This window comes from Poromitra crassiceps, assembly GCF_964638095.1.
Source record: "Poromitra crassiceps genome assembly, chromosome: 5".
NCBI lineage: Eukaryota > Metazoa > Chordata > Actinopteri > Beryciformes > Melamphaidae > Poromitra > Poromitra crassiceps.
The window spans coordinates 54,418,796-54,431,295 of record NC_139642.1 but is presented as its reverse complement, the minus strand read 5'-3'; the positions used below and the strand labels follow the sequence as shown (position 1 = coordinate 54,431,295).

Here is a 12,500-nt window from a genome sequence, read left to right as displayed (position 1 = left end):
ATCATTAAGGGATGGTAAAATAAATAAATAAATAAATATAGAAGGGACGAAGATCCAGTGTAGGATCGAAACGTTGTCACTTTTTTCCTCATTAAACTACGTGGCTTGGAGTAAGTGTGCAGAAAGCCTGTTATAACATCCAGAGCACAAAAACTTTCACTTGAGACCAATACAAATGAAATTCATGTACTGTAGGTGGTGAGTGTTCTCCCACTTAATTAACTGTAGTTAATTGCTTGTATTCTACAAACACACTCGTGTCAAACCTCATGTTCAGTCTGTAGTAAAGTAGAATCACCGCATATATTCTACAAACACACTCCTGTCAAACGCCTCATGCTCACTCTGTAGTAAAGTAGAATCACCGCATATATTCTACAAACACACTCGTGTCAAACCTCATGTTCAGTCTGTAGTAAAGTAGAATCACTGCATGTATTCTACAAACACACTCCTGTCAAACCTCATGTTCAGTCTGTAGTAAAGTAGAATCACTGCATGTATTCTACAAACACACTCGTGTCAAACCTCATGTTCAGTCTGTAGTAAAGTAGAATCACTGCATGTATTCTACAAACACACTCCTGTCAAACCTCATGTTCAGTCTGTAGTAAAGTAGAATCACTGCATGTATTCTACAAACACACTCGTGTCAAACCTCATGTTCAGTCTGTAGTAAAGTAGAATCACTGCATGTATTCTACAAACACACTCCTGTCAAACCTCATGTTCAGTCTGTAGTAAAGTAGAATCACTGCATGTATTCTACAAACACACTCGTGTCAAACCTCATGTTCAGTCTGTAGTAAAGTAGAATCACCGCATATATTCTACAAACACACTCGTGTCAAACCTCATGTTCAGTCTGTAGTAAAGTAGAATCACCGCATGTATTCTACAAACACACTCCTGTCAAACCTCATGTTCAGTCTGTAGTAAAGTAGAATCACTGCATGTATTCTACAAACACACTCGTGTCAAACCTCATGTTCAGTCTGTAGTAAAGTAGAATCACCGCATGTATTGTACAAACACACTCCTGTCAAACCTCATGCTCAGTCTGTAGTAAAGTAGAATCACTGCATGTATTGTACAAACACACTCGTGTCAAACCTCATGTTCAGTCTGTAGTAAAGTAGAATCACTGCATGTATTGTACAAACACACTCCTGTCAAACCTCATGTTCAGTCTGTAGTAAAGTAGAATCACTGCATGTATTGTACAAACACACTCCTGTCAAACCTCATGCTCAGTCTGTAGTAAAGTAGAATCACTGCATGTATTGTACAAACACACTCCTGTCAAACCTCATGTTCAGTCTGTAGTAAAGTAGAATCACTGCATGTATTGTACAAACACACTCCTGTCAAACCTCATGTTCAGTCTGTAGTAAAGTAGAATCACTGCATGTATTGTACAAACACACTCCTGTCAAACCTCATGTTCAGTCTGTAGTAAAGTAGAATCACTGCATGTATTGTACAAACACACTCCTGTCAAACGCCTCATGTTCAGTCTGTAGTAAAGTAGAATCACTGCATGTATTGTACAAACACACTCCTGTCAAACCTCATGCTCAGTCTGTAGTAAAGTAGAATCACTGCATGTATTGTACAAACACACTCCTGTCAAACCTCATGTTCAGTCTGTAGTAAAGTAGAATCACTGCATGTATTGTACAAACACACTCCTGTCAAACGCCTCATGTTCAGTCTGTAGTAAAGTAGAATCACTGCATGTATTGTACAAACACACTCCTGTCAAACCTCATGCTCAGTCTGTAGTAAAGTAGAATCACTGCATGTATTGTACAAACACACTCCTGTCAAACGCCTCATGTTCAGTCTGTAGTAAAGTAGAATCACTGCATGTATTCTACAAACACACTCCTGTCAAACCTCATGTTCAGTCTGTAGTAAAGTAGAATCACTGCATGTATTCTACAAACACACTCCTGTCAAACCTCATGTTCAGTCTGTAGTAAAGTAGAATCACTGCATGTATTCTACAAACACACTCCTGTCAAACCTCATGTTCAGTCTGTGTGACACCAGCAGCAGCTACTTCTACACAGACGCTGGGCTGGGAAAACTCAACTTGCCCAGCATCACTCCCTCGTGTCTGTGTGGGCAGAGTTCAGATGAAGGTCAAAGCCTTCCCATCTGTGGCCCATTGAGTTGGAGGAGTCACCAGAGGCCGAGGGTGCTCTGCTCGCTAAATGGGATCACCAACTGCCTAGAGGACTCTGCTTCAGTGAGGAGGGGTTATCTGTCTGGAGTCATTTCCTCAAGGTAGGGGTCGCTTTCCACTGGCCACTAGCGATGCGTGGGTCAGGTTTTCTTAAGGCCCCGCACCAACCCAACCCGTCATTGGAGCCAGGAGCCGCACCGCCCGGCCCGTTAAAATGTCTGAAAATGCTGAACCCAACCCAATCCAGCAGCCCGCAAATGGCCAATTTAATGTAATATGTCTCTGGACTCAGGATGAGCGCCGCAGAGCTCTCCAAGGTGTCCAAACTCTGTCTCTCTCCCCCCTCTCTCTCTTTCTCACACACAGACACACACACACAAACACACACACACACATGTGCGCCACAGGTTTACTGCTCTGTGTCACCCGTTGTGCGACTGCTTTCATGTACGTTAGGAGTTCTTTCTGCCTCGTCGGCGTTACAAAGTCTAAATAGCTATTATCGGTCTTTCCTCAATTAATCCAAGGTCTTCAAAAGGAGGTAGCAGGTAGGCCTATAGGCTACAGAAACAGTTCTTATTCTTTCCCATTTCTTTTAATTACCTCAATTGCTCTCAATTGGTCACGTTGCAGTAAAGTTGACAAATAGATCACAGTCCATTAACAGAAAATCTGCGGTGGGATTAATTTATGGACACTTCAAATAATAATTACAGCGAATAATCCTTCCAAAATCTTTGTTTTGAGGGCTCATAGGCTACCTCAAAGGGTTAGTCTGCGTGTTTCACTGCTCCAACTAAGTTACTTAATAATGTTGCTTTGTCACGTTCTGAGCCTTCCCCGCCCGCACCTGCGATATTTTCCTAATTTGCCAACCCAGAACGCCTGCAGGGCGGGCCAGCCCACGGGACCCGGCGGGTTCTGGATACGTGCATCACTACTGGCCACTAAAAGACTGGCTATCCACGCCACATCTCCAGGGGGCTTGCAGCTTCTGTCTAGCCAGCTCCACAGCTTTCTTTTCTAGTCTGTCCATCCATCCGTGCGTCCATCTGTCTGCAGTCATTGCTGCACTATTCAAGTAGCTAAATGCTGGCCATTAGGGGGCGGGGCAGGGGTGCGTCAATTTATTGATTTGTCCAATTCATTTTATAAACGATTGTTTATGAGTGGCGGGGATCCCGAGTAGTGCAGCGGTACATTCCCTGCCTAACAACACTAAAGTCGCATGTTCGAGCCCCCATGTTGAGAGAGAGAGAGTGAGAGAGAGAGAGAGAGAGAGGGCAGAGACAGAGCGAGTGAGAGAGAGAGGAAGATGAATATGAGCACGGTTTTGATGTTTGTAAGGCAGTAGGTGTGCCTACAAAGCATAGATTTGGGTCAGGATTGTGTTTGGTGTCTGCCAGATGATGGAGGGAGGTGGAGGGAGATAGAGAGAGAGAGAGAGAGAGAGAGAGAGAGAGAGGGAGTGCTCAAATAGGAAAGATAGAGAGATTTTGAGGTATGTATGTGCGTGTGCGCGTCCATCCATACTTGTATATTTATTTCCATTTGTTTTCACATCTCCTCTATCTACCAGCACCTTCGGTGACAAAAGTATCTCCAAAAGTATCTTCCATCTGCTCTATAGTATAGCAAATATTTCATTTGTTGCTATAGAAGATGACGAATGTGTGGTAGATAATAGTGTTTGTGAGACAGTGAGTGAGTTGTGAACACACGCACACAGACAAAGAAATCCACTGCAGCAGTATCAGCTCTGGGAAGAGATGATTATTACACCCTGTCTTGTGGTTGTATTATACGGACTGAATTATTGGCACCGAAGCACATATGCTTAAATGATCTCTCTGCGGCGCGCGCACACACTTCTCCATATGGGAGGTAATATCGTCATAGCAGTCGTCTGGGGAGAGGGAGAGCGAGAGATTAGATCTGGAGAGAGACACGGTTTGTTGCTGTTGTATATGGCCACACATGTAACACACGATGACTGAAACTGGTAATGTAGAGTCATTACTGACAATATTAAATGGTAATGTAGTTGCTCAAAAAAGGTCATTATATATCACATTACTGAGTTGTAAGTATCCAAATGGATTATATTATTTCTATAACAAGAACAAAGCATGATAGAAACATCATACTTACACCACAAATTACTCTATAGATGATCTGATGATCTGATTAGATTTCGGAGTACCGCTTGCTGCAAAATCTTAATATGGGAACTTTTTATTGTTTTATTTTTATGTTTTACTCCTCAATGCTTTAAGTTCATATTAACACCACACTATGTGAAGACAAGTATATTGACAGAGATATTTTCTCATAAATTAATGCATTCATTAGGTTAATTATGATGTCATTAGCATAACTGATTATGTTTAACACATCACGGTAATTATGGCGGGACAACACCAGACCAAGCCGCTGTAATTAATGACATGAAGTTTAGCATCCATCAGAGGATAATACAGTGATCAAGTAAACTGCTTTTTGCCTCATATTATCCCCAAATCTGATTATTTTACTATTGTACTTTCTTCAGAAAGAGACTGACTTGAGAGAGAGAGAGAGAGAGAGAGAGAGAGAGAGAGAGAGAGAGAGAGAGAGAGAGAGAGAGAGAGAGAGAGAGAGAGAGAGAGAGAGAGAGAGAGAGAGAGAGAGAGAGAGAGAGAGGGGGGGGGGGAGAGATGTGACAAAGGCCACAGAGCTGCTTTAACCCATTGAGACCTGATGCAGCATTTGTGTGTATCCCTTTAAGACCGCGAAACCGCATGACGCGGTTCGCGGTTCTTAAAGGGATACACACACAAATGAGGGATATACACGCAAATGCTGCATCAGGTATCAATGGGTTAAACCCAAAATGTCACAAGTGCTGTATGTCCTGCACCTTTCCCACTGAACCACCGGGGCGCTGCCCGTTACAGTATAATAAGGATGATTGACTATGTGAAGTGTCCTCATGAAGGGTATGCAGCATTTTATCTACCTGCATGCATCCAGCGTCAATCGCCTCCATTTCTGCAGCAACGTCTCAAACACCCGGAGGTAGATCGTATATTCTTTTTGTAGAGTTAGAATACATTTTTCATCAGAAGACTGAAGAATTCTGAGCTCTCTGACTTTGAGTGTTTGGTTGCTATGGACGCTAGAGTGCAGTGAGAGAAAAAGAGATCGGGGAGATACACACACACACACACACACACACACACACACACACACACACACACACACACACACACACACACACACACAAACAAACCAGATACACCTGAGAAAAATGTCCTTTGTTATTAAATGTAATGAGAAAGAATGCTTTCTCACAGGCAAAGTACAGAAACGTATTCATTGTAGTGTGTGTGTGTGTGTGTGTGTGTGTGTGTGTGTCTATGTGTGTGTGTGCGGGGTTATGTGTGTGTTTGGAAGTGCGCCTGGGAGCATCTGTGTTTCCTTCCCTGTATTTATGTTGTCCATCCAACCATCCACCCAAAATGTGTTCATATCCCGAATACGTCTTTGCATGCATGCATATTATTATTCTTCACATTAATTTACTCGTGCAATTAATTATCTGTCCTATTTGTTTGTGGTTATCTTCATGCAAACAGCAGCATAGCCTCAAGCCTCAAGACACAGAATGCAGAGAGAAGGAAAGATTGAGTCATCATCAAACAGAGCTTCTGAAAGCTTGATCTGTAGATATGGTTGTGAATGTGTGTGTTTATAAATGAATCATGCCTATCGAAGGCATGATCTGTGCTGTGTTCATTTACCATGAAGGGTATTGGGTTTGGGTATTATGCTGTGTTTTTTAGGGCACAACCGATAGAGAAAATCTATATTAACCACTGCAATGTTAACACTGCAAATGAGAGGTCTGCTAAATATTTCCCTTTTAACAATTTCTGTCAAAGAGAAATACATTTCAGACAGCTTTTAGTATTCTGCTGCTGTGCCTCTTAGATAGACTTTTTTCTTTTTGTCTTTTCAACTGAGCAAATCTGAGGCATTATCATCCTAACCAAAACCAAGTAAAAATAAATTATGATGAAGAAGCTGTGTTCACAGCTGTCTAATGTGATTCGTATCGCACATTTTCTGAAAACGTCACAATACGTCACAAGTTGTGAACTTTTGTGAAAATTCCAATTACGTCATATTCACGGCCCGATTGAAGGATCTATGACATCACTGATGATGTCACAATGTCTATGACATCATCATTTACATCATCAGTGATGTCATAAATCACTGAATATGTCACTTTGATGAGGTCGCTGATGATGTCATAGACATTGCGACATCGTCAGTGATGTCATAAATCCTTCCCTGCTGAGGCTATAAGTAGGACAGTATTATAGCATAAGTCACAATTATGGCAAGCTGGCTGTTGTCCAAGAAGCGTTGCGTGTCAGGAACAGAGATGAAGACGGGTTCCTACTGCTCCTCTAACTCTGTCACAACTGAACTGTCGCACACACATGCCAACGGCATGGCTAAGGATGGCAATTATGCTGAGATTGATGAAAGCCTGTACTCCAGACAGCTTTACGTGCTCGGCCATGATGCTATGAAACGCATGCAGAACTCCAATGTCCTCATCTCTGGTATGAGAGGGCTGGGAGTGGAGATTGCCAAGAATATCATCCTGGGAGGAGTCAAAAGTGTCACTGTGCATGACCAGGGTGTTGCAGAATGGAGAGACCTCTCCTCACAGTTCTACCTGCGCGAAGAGGACCTAGGGAGGAACAGGGCAGAGGTGAGTGAGGCCCGTCTGGCTGAGCTCAACAGCTACGTCCCTGTGGCTGCCTACACTGGAGAACTCACAGATGACGACTACCTGACCCAGTTCCAGGTGGTAGTGCTGACTAACTCAACTCTGGAGGAGCAGTGGCATGTGGGAGAGTACTGCCACAACAAAAGCATCAAGCTGCTCATCGCAGACACACGGGGCCTGTTCGGCCAGCTGTTTTGTGACTTTGGCGAGGAGATGGTGGTGTATGACACCAATGGAGAGCAGCCTCTGAGTGCCATGATCTCCATGATAACAAAGGACAGTGCAGGTGTAGTGACATGTCTGGATGAGGCTCGCCATGGCTTTGTGAGTGGAGACTTTGTCACCTTCACAGAGGTCCAGGGCATGGCGGAGCTCAATGGCTGCCAGCCACTTGAAATCAAAGTTCTGGGTCCCTACACCTTCAGCATCTGCGACACAACTGCTTTTTCAGATTATGTAAGTGGAGGAATTGTCTCCCAGGTCAAGATGCCCAAGAAAGTTTCTTTTAAATCCATCTCTTCCTCCATGGCTGAGCCAGAGTTCATACTGACAGACTTTGTCAATTGTGACCGTGCAGGACAGCTGCATGTGGGCTTCCAGGCCATCCACGCCTTCCAAAAGAAACACAGACGCCTTCCCAAGCCTTGGAACCAGGCCGATGGTGACGAGCTGCTGACGTTGACTAACGAGTTGAACTCTGCCCAGTCGGGGTCGGCTAAAGTGGAGCAGCTGGATGAAGCTCTTATCAAAAAGTTGGCCTTTGTCTCCGCTGGTGACTTGGCCCCTATCAATGCTTTCATTGGAGGTCTGGCTGCACAGGAAGTGATGAAGGCATGCACAGGGAAATTTATGCCCATAATGCAGTGGCTTTACTTTGATGCCATGGGGTGCCTGACTGAAGAAGAAGGACCTGCACTCTCAGAGGAGGAGTGCGCCCCTAGGAACTGTCGCTATGATGGCCAGATTGCAGTGTTTGGCACAAAGCTGCAGGATCTGCTGGGGAAACAGCGGTACTTCCTGGTGGGAGCCGGTGCCATTGGCTGTGAGCTGATGAAAAACTTTGCCATGATCGGACTGGCTAGTGGGGACGGCGAGGTGATCGTGACAGACATGGACACCATAGAGAAGTCCAACCTCAATAGACAGTTCCTCTTCAGACCCTCGGACATTACGAAAATGAAAAGTGAGACAGCCGCAGCGGCGGTGAAGCAGATGAACCCGTCCATCCGGATCACGGCCCACCAGAACAGGGTGGGCCCCGACACAGAGAGGGTCTACGATGACGACTTCTTTGAAAGCCTCGACGGAGTAGCCAACGCACTGGACAATCTTGAAGCACGTAGGTACATGGACCAACGCTGTGTGTACTACCGTAAAGCCATGCTGGAGTCTGGTACTGTGGGCACCAAGGGCAACGTGCAGGTGGTCATCCCCTTCCTCACAGAGTCCTACAGCTCCAGCCAAGACCCGCCTGAAAAGTCCATCCCCATCTGCACCCTCAAGAACTTCCCCAATGCCATTGAACACACACTGCAGTGGGCCCGTGACGAGTTTGAGGGCCTATTCAAACAGCCACCAGAAAATGCCATGCAGTACCTCACAGATTCCAAGTTCATAGAGCGTACTCTGAAGCTCCCTGGAGCTCAGCCCTTGGAGGTGCTGGAGGCCATCTACAAGTGCCTGGTCACAGAGCGCCCGCACAGCTGGGCCGACTGTGTAGCCTGGGCACACAACCACTGGCAGTGTCAATACAGCAACAACATTTGCCAGCTACTGCACAACTTCCCCCCAGATCACCTCACCACTTCTGGCGCCCCCTTCTGGTCTGGTCCAAAGAGGTGTCCTCACCCCTTAGAGTTCAGCACTAGCAACAAAGTGCACATGGACTATATAGTGGCAGCAGCGAACCTGTTTGCCCTGACATACGGTCAGCCCGGCAGCAGTGACCGTGGTGCTGCGGTCCAGATCCTGCAGGAGGTCAATGTGCCGACCTTTACTCCCCACTCTGGCATTAAAATCCATGTCTCTGATCAGGAGCTGCAGAGCGCCAATGCCTCTGTTGATGACTCCAGACTGGAGGAGCTGAAGCATCTGCTGCCCGCCCCTGAATCTGCTTCCCAATTCAAACTCACCTCCATTGACTTTGAGAAGGACGATGACACCAATTTCCACATGGATTTCATCGTGGCAGCGTCCAACCTGAGAGCAGAGAATTACGACATTCCCCCTGCGGACAGACACAAGAGCAAACTGATAGCCGGCAAGATCATCCCTGCCATCGCCACCACCACAGCCGCGGTTGTGGGCCTGGTGTGTCTGGAGCTCATCAAGATCGTCCAGGGACACAAGAAGCTGGAGTCGTTCAAGAACGGCTTCATGAACTTGGCCCTGCCTTTGTTCGCCTTCTCGGATCCCATCGCCGCCCCGAGCCACAAGTGCTATGAGACTGACTGGACATTGTGGGATCGCTATGAGGTCAGGGGCATGATGCGGGCCAACGGGGAGGAGATGACGCTCAGACAGTTCCTGGACTATTTTAAGAATGAGCATAGGTTGGAGATCACTATGGTTTCTCAGGGAGTGTTCATGCTTTACTCTTTCTTCATGCCTGCTGCCAAACGCAAAGAGAGACTGGAGCTGCCGATGACGGAGATTGTGACCAACGTGTCCAAAAAGGAGCTGGGCCAGCACGTGAAGGCCCTGGTGTTTGATCTGTGCTGCAACGATCTGACGGGACAAGACGTGGAAGTGCCCTATGTCAGATACACCATCCACTGAGCATCAAGATCTTTGTGTGGAGCCCAGCCTGGAATAGTTAAACCAGAGCTGTCTTATCTCATGTTGCTTTTACATAATAATTGGACCAAATATATATTATATTATATATTATATATAATATTGTAGCTATAGCATTTTGGCATCAATACAGTTGTTACTCAATTAGTTTGGCCACGACGATGATGATGATGATCATATAAAGATAATGATGATGATGATTATGATTACTAGATTACTAGTTTTGCATGCTTCGCACGCTCAATTCTAGAGCTTTTTATTACAGACGTGTGGTGGTGGTGCTGTGTGTGTGCATGTGCGTGCGTGCGTAGGTTTATGTGTGTGTCTGTGAGAGAGAGAGTATGTGTGTGTGTGTGTATTCTCATTTCGACGGCGTGAAATACCTTGGACAACATCAGATGCAAAAGGTACGTGACAAGGCGGTATTTGATGCAGTCGGACTGAGAATGGGCTGTGTGGAGTGTGATGGACTTTTATTCTGAAGGGCTGTGTGGAGTGTGATGGACTTTTATTCTGAAGGGCTGTGGGACTTTCAGAGAGGTCTTTCAGAGAATGAAAACAAAGTAGCTACAATCAAACATGTGTGTCCAAACCTAACACACACACACACACACACACACACACACACACACACACACAGTCAAGTTCTGCAATGTTACGTGTGCACACACTATTTTCTTTTTCTTTTATGGCAAACACGGTCAGATGCCAAAGTGGCAGTAACAACAACTGCGGCATTAACCATTAACCAATCCTAGCATCTGAACTGACTGCAGCATTTGCGGAGGCTTCCGCAGAGTTTTGTTTTTTGAGAGGAGCACAGAGCTCGGTGCGGACCCCCCGCAGACTCCCTGCGGAGCTCCGCACTCGCAGCACAGATCTTTCACCGTGAACACCGGGCACACCGCAGAAACCATCCATTTGCTTTAAGAGCCTACAGCAACCTGACATGAGCCTTTTGGAGCCAATTCATTATCCCTGTACAGAGAAAGGGCAATATAAGACTGCACTCGGAGACCAAGGACAATGAACAAAATAGATTAGTTCACATTTTTGTTTTGGAGGTCAGCTGAAATGTTGAGGTGGGCAGTGACAGAGTTTCTATAGGCAGGGGGGACCAGGGGGATTCTTGGAAAGGTTTCTGCAGGACACTGAAGAGCAGCAGAGTATGTCTCACACGGCGGCGTGCAGCTCTCTTCACCACCATGACCATGTGCGGTCAAGCCACCAGAGAACTCGAGCTTGTTTAACCGTGACTGGGTTGACTCTGTGTGTGCGTGTGTGTGTGTGTGTGTGTGTGTGTGTGTATGTGTGTGTGTGTGTGCACACACACAATATATTTCCGGGGGAGTTGTAAAGTGTCACTATAGTTCATCTGAGGTTGTAGTGGGCTCTCTGGAGGAAAGACAGAGGGACATTTATGAGTATACAGTGATGGGGGGGGTGATTAGCTGTGATCTCTAGAGGTTGACTGCAGTGTGTCAGGACCAGGGGTGTAGTCACACTTAACGAGCCCCCCGCCGCACCCTTCTCTTCCCGGGAAGCGTGTATCCTCGCTCATAGCTCCTCGGAGATCTCTCCTCATTCCTCAGGGCAGGCATGAGAGCTTTTTATCGACGGTCTTCAAGATGGCGGACTAGAACAATTTCCTGTTCACGTGGGGAGCGAGGAGATATTGGAAATGCGATGTACTCTCTCTCTCTCTCTCTCTCTCTCTCTCTCTCTCTCTCTCTCTCTCTCCCGTCTCTCTCTCTCTATTCAGAAATGCCTTGTGAGCCAAACAATCCCAGGAGTTAATTACAGCAGCAGATGCATCTGGCAACCTCGTCGTCCCCGACAGCAACTTGAAAATGAGCTATATGTAAATTAACATTAGGATTAGACTGTTGTGATGTCGTTATTCAGTGTTATCGTTAAATCTCTATTTTGCGATTTGCCATTGGGGTTTATTGAGCCATGTAGACCAAGCCCATATACCATGATAGGTCATTTATATGATTCTATCATATAGATTCTAGCATTATCTCCCTCCCTCCGGAAATAATGATTTTTTTCTAATTGTGTGTGTGTGTGTGTGTGTGTGTGTGTGTGTGTGTGTGTGTGCGTGTGTGTGTGTGTGTGTGTGTGTGTGTGCGTGTGTGTGCGTGCGTGCGTGTGTGAGAGGCTATACTTGCAGTAAAGCCATCTTACGCGTTTCATAAGCTGACATTTGCCTTCAATTCAGCAAGAAGTAATCCCCCATGGTGGATGAAGGAACATAAGAGCAGACAGAATCTGGGCAACACTGATGAAACCACCGCTCTGCTCTTTTCCTTTCTAAGCACTTCACTGAAACTATAGCGTCAACTTTGTTCACCTGCTCGGGCTGCTTTCACTTCTTGTAGTTTTAGTAGCAAGTTTCAAGTTCCTCGATTTCTTGATTCTGGTGACATCTTTGGTCATTAGTGGTAATTGCTGTGTTGTTTTTGCACTGCACCTCCCAGAGATCAACTGACATGAACATGTTGTGGACATTTAGCTGAAATGCTGCTCATTGTGGCAACAATGTGTTCATTCTTTATATAATCTGTTCTCCTCATTATTTCTACCTTTCCTTTCTTTGTCATGGATGCTTTGCCTTGACACAATCTGGTGCTCTAGCCAATCAACTTGTCTGCTGCAACTTGTCTACCACTTGCTTATATCACCAATGGAAGTACTGACTGTCTGTCTGTCTGTCTGTCTGTC

At 45.6% G+C, this 12,500-nt stretch overlaps 1 protein-coding gene and 1 pseudogene across 3 annotated transcripts in view; both read left to right on the top strand.

Annotated features, from left to right (window-relative positions):
- The window catches only part of gria4a (glutamate receptor, ionotropic, AMPA 4a), a gene marked incomplete at both ends in the record, with an annotated part of 168,574 nt that overhangs the window by 34,769 nt on the left and 121,305 nt on the right, over positions 1-12,500 (top strand). The gene's annotated exons all lie outside the window — the stretch shown is intronic.
- Positions 6,576-9,755, top strand: LOC310777296 (ubiquitin-like modifier-activating enzyme 1 pseudogene; annotated as a pseudogene). The gene has a single exon. The product of its transcript is annotated as a ubiquitin-like modifier-activating enzyme 1 pseudogene (transcript).